Source organism: Penaeus vannamei, chromosome 14, assembly GCF_042767895.1.
Source record: "Penaeus vannamei isolate JL-2024 chromosome 14, ASM4276789v1, whole genome shotgun sequence".
Classification (NCBI taxonomy): domain Eukaryota; kingdom Metazoa; phylum Arthropoda; class Malacostraca; order Decapoda; family Penaeidae; genus Penaeus; species Penaeus vannamei.
In genome coordinates, this window is record NC_091562.1 from 44,348,814 (window position 1) to 44,353,813 (window position 5,000).

General features: G+C 46.4%; 2 protein-coding genes across 6 annotated transcripts in view; one reads left to right on the forward strand and one right to left on the reverse strand.

Annotated features, from left to right (window-relative positions):
• LOC113822865 (uncharacterized) overlaps positions 1-5,000 on the forward strand; it is a 266,882-nt gene that overhangs the window by 238,936 nt on the left and 22,946 nt on the right. The window lies entirely within an intron of this gene.
• LOC138864043 (uncharacterized) overlaps positions 1-5,000 on the reverse strand; it is a 33,889-nt gene that overhangs the window by 22,024 nt on the left and 6,865 nt on the right. The window lies entirely within an intron of this gene.

The following is a 5,000-nucleotide window of genomic DNA, read 5'->3' on the forward strand; positions in this document are numbered from 1 at the left end:
AACTCTGACGAAATGTTAACGCCCCTTAAGTCACGAAGGAAGCCGTCATGTATCAGATCAGATCATCCGCCCATGCTTTGTCCGTGTGTATTTTTGGGCGGCTCTCGCATCCCTCTCCTCGCTGCCATCTTTTTAATATTCCCCGAGTCAGTAGCCTGGTTCTAATTTCCGTTCGTATCTCGAATCTTCTTCACCCTCTTCCGTTTTGCGCTCTCTTCCCTTTCCTTCTTCCTCGCTTCCTTCTCTCACGTTTTCCCCGCTTCTCTCCCGTGCGATCTTTTCCATCTTGTGCGCTTCCTTTGGCTTCACTCGAGCATTTCGGCGCCTTGCAGAATAACGCTGATGCGATCGGTAATCTAATAACGCGGTGGTTGAAAGCAGCTCTCTTGTCCGCTAATCCCTTTAGGTCGCGGATACAACTTTCCTCTTTGAAATCGAGGTTTGCCCGAACGCCCTGTCTTCGTCGGCTTTCAGAAATTAAAAGATGATCCTGCATATGCTCCTGGTGCCTTGGCCTTGCACGAGTCTTGGGGAAGATGCTCGTAAGTCCTGTATCATGTCGAGAATATTGTTATACTGTGGTTGCCGTGTTATAAATGGGAACGACATCGGTTGGTATGGCCACGATTAAAAGGCACTCGGTGGTTTTGGTGGTAGCAGTGGATGTTCTAGTTGGAGGTATTACGATTGCTGCATCTCCACTCAGATCTTTACTTATAAATTTATGTATCCCTTGATTTGTATTTTTTCACGATGTTTATTTTATAAACAATCTATCGAACATAATAAACTAAACCTGGAAATCCGTAAAGTCTTCGTAAAGCACCAAACATATACATCTAATAACTTTGTTTGTAGGAAGGTGGAATATTTATAATAGTTATTAGATATATGTTTAGTGTTTTACGAAGACTTTACGGATTTCCAGGTTTAGTTTATTATGTTTTATAGATTGTTTTATTGTATAATTCATATAGATGATATAGACAAACAGATAAGTAGACAGTATATATGTATGTATATCATTGTTTATCCCAAGTATTAATTTGAAATACGACAAAATGTTGACTGTCCCTCAAGTTTTTGTACTGCTAAATATATTTCTAAAGAAAAATAAAGAAAGGTAGAATAAAATATGCATATATATATATATATATATATATATATATATATATATATATATATATATATATATTGTGTGTGTGTGTGTGTGTGTGTGCATGACTAGGAGGGCCTTACACATATTTTCAGGCTTGATTATTTTTTGGATAGTTTATGGACAATATGACTCTGACGCGATTACCTCAAGGCTAAACGTTAATTAGTCTGAAAAGATTTGTAAACCTCCCATTTACCATGAGGCCGAAAGAAAGTTTCGTTGTGTGGAGGCTGACCTTCAGCCGACCTTCAGGAAACCCCTCTCCCTGCTCTCGGCTCCGGGCTCAGAGCACGAGCCTGACGCGCCTCCACTGGAGTCCGCCAGAGGCGCCGTTGGTTCCACGGCGCGCCGACGGAGCCAGAGGAAGGGGCGCTTGTTGCTGAATGGCGAGGAAGTCGGTTCGTCTTGGCGAGACAGCCGAGGATTTTTGTCTCATATTTATTTATTTACGCTAATTTTGGTTTCTTTTCTTTTTCCAGGTGAGTGGACATTAGATCTCCTGGTCCTAGAATCGGTATCGTAAGTTGAAGATTTCAGGCCACAGTAATCTGGCGTTTTTTTCTAAGAGTCAGCACTTCTTGTACTTTATCAACTTGGTATAAGGGCAACCCTCCGTTTTTTCTTTATCTTTTTCTTTTGACACCAACTTTATGCAGTACGATAGAAAGGCATCCGGAGCCTGAGAGGTTTTAAACATTGAGGAGGAATTGAACAGGTCGCGAAAGCTGAGGTCAGCCGTCGTGTCATTGTCCTGTTAACTTGTGGAGACGATTTGTTACTGTGCGACAGTTGGCAGGTGTCTGCTTTCATCGCCGTGCTATACCTTTGCTGAGAGATCACCGTCAGTATTTACCACTATTAAGTGAGTCAGAAACACTGCATATTACTTCAATTGATTATCCACCGGGACAACTATTCGGCGTAATTCAAACGCAAATCGTTTTGTTAACTCAGCATTTAAAGAAACGATGCTAGCACAGAAAAGCAGTGTGGAATATGATCAGTCAGAAAGAAGACATATCTTGGCCATACAGCTGCAGAGGTCTTGCGTCCACGTTAATCTGTACCCTATACCTCATATGATATATGTATTGAAAATTACAAGGCTTTTGAAATATGACAATGCTTCTCTTCCACGCTTTATCTGTATTGCTTTAATGCGATATATCTTTCAGTTAAACTCACACTTGTCCTTCAGCAAAGTTCTTGTTAAAATGGCACTACTTCCTGAGGCAAAGCTCTCCTGGGTTGCGCTTGGAACCCCTTTGGCTCACCAACCCAGCGACGCCTGATGGCTTGAGCAGCCGCCGCGGGTCTCTCTTAGACGCTGTAACCGAGGAGCCCTTCGCCCGCCCGACGGTGTGGGTTTAGCGCCGCCCATCCTCACCCAGCCTCTCTCACCGCCCATCCACACCCGACCTCTCTCGCTCCATTTCACAATCTCATGTTTGTGTTGGTGGTGGGCGCTTCGGCACACTCGCGCCCATGGCTCGCAGATGTGGCTCTTTGGTCGCCTTTCATTTAAGGGGCGTTTTAGGATTCGCAAGGCTCTGGAAAATTGTGCTCCTTGCTGTTTCGGTCAGCAGTTATTCCCAAGGGACGGTTGCAGGTCTGTTTGCATTCAGGTGCAATAGGTAATCCACCTGGAAAGTCACTACGAATGCATTTTGTAATCGACAACATAAACTCAGGATCCAAGAGTTGGCCTTTGGACATCTCACGCGTTCGTGAGTTGGGAGCTTTCCGTACCTTATTCTCACGCAAGACGTCTTGTGAGGCGTCATCGCGCTTCTCTGATTTATGATCCTCACGTCTCCAAGGGAACTCTTAGCTGACCTTTGTCGGTTCGGGCGCGGCGCTCCCCGGCCCGACCTCGGGCCAGAGGAACGAAGGGGCTATGCATACGCTTGCGAGCGTATGCATAGTTTGGATGTGTACATATTCATATAGGCCTACACGCACGCACGCGCGCGCGCACACACACACACACACACACACACACACACACACACACACACACACACACACACACACACACACACACACACACACACACACACACACGTGCATATTGTTACCATTATTACTATTACTACTGCTGGTGCTGGTGCTACCTTCACTGGTGTGATTGTTATTCCTCACATGTAATTGATAAACTGACTTCACATCATTGAGGAGAAATGCGTATCACTGCACACAGCGCTCGATTATGATAATTGTTGTGTGTCAGAGCTCTAATGATCTTGAAACTCAAAGCAACTTCACGTCCTGAAGTTCTGGCCTTTCATCTCGGCGCCCGTGTTGACTCAGGAGCACTTTGTGGGCTGCGGGATGGGGCGGGCGGGCGGGGGCGGGCGGGGAGGTATCAGACTCGCTACAACAATCGTCAAAGGAGCGAGGGCGGCTTTGAAGTCCGTGTCAGGCGTCTGTCAAGAGTCATGTTAAGTGCAGTGTAACGCATCATTCTGCTTGAAAGATGGATTTGGTTTGGTCACATCAGAATGAAGTTTTTCTTCCCCAGAGTGAGTAAAATACGTGAATGAAGGGAAGGATCGTTAAGTAACAGACTCCAACATGTTATCCATTAGAGTATTTCAGCAAAGATGTAAAATGACATGGTTTCACGGCCGGTGTATTTTGGCGAATAAGTTCCATCAACAGTTTAGGTGTCAGATCACTGGGAAGAACAGCAGCTAAATTATTTAACGAGTCCCGGGTTCCTTTGTAGGTTGCTTCCATTCAGAACTTTGCGCAGCGGTTGCTGGGCAATAAATGGCCACAAGTGAATAGCGTTAGCCGATCTGGGTTTAGTCTGGCAGCCACTGATGGAGGCGATGTTTTTCGCCGCAAAGCCAGTTTTTCTGCGTGTGCTGTCTCTGGGTATGTGATTATAAGTCCATATACAACATTTGGTCAGAAATGTTAGGCCTATTTCGGATGTCGAGAGAACACAGTAAGCCATTTGTTGTTCACGGACTGACTGTTGCTTGACTGGTCTTTGAAACGCGTATTGCAGGAGTCCGTGTTCGTGTTCGGGTAAAGCTTGAACGCTGCTCGGAGCCACAATTATGTGGCGAGATCAGCGCCAGCCTTACATTCCGTGTGTCTGCGTCAGACGTCAGCCGTCAGTCGTCAGCACACCCAAAGAGTCACAGCTGAAAGTTTCCTTCGGGATTCTGGCGACGCGTGAAAATGGTTGTGCATTCCTTTTATGGCTCTTGTTGGCTGACGCGTAGTCCTCGGCCCGTTAGGACTAGTTTTAGCAAAAGTAAATCGGATTGTTGTTTTACTCCTGCAATATCAAGCGTCGCCTTTCATTCGGGTGGCGTAAAATTGTATTTGGTTTTCCTGTTGCACTTTCATGGGGAACCTTGGCAGAAACTGTAAACAGATCGCCTGTGCGTGAGCGCCAACCGGGTCGTCAGCGGCGCTGCAATTGGCCGGTGACGGGAACCCAAATTTGATCGCGATGGCAGCAGAGGCGTTTCTCGAGGGAATGGTCAGGTCGCCTCGGGGAGGAAATTGGTGGAAGGTCGTCCAAATGTTATACGCCCATGCGCACAAACACACACGCGCACACACACACACACACACACACACACACACACACACACACACACACACACGCACACGCACACGCACAAACACAAACACACACACACACACACACACGCGCACACACACACACACACACACACACACACACACACACACACACACACACACGCACACGCACACGCACACGCACAAACACACACACACACAAAACAAACCGTATGAGAATATTCCCCTTTATTTGCGCTGCGAGCCAGGGCGAAGAGCATCACTCGGGAAGTCGAGC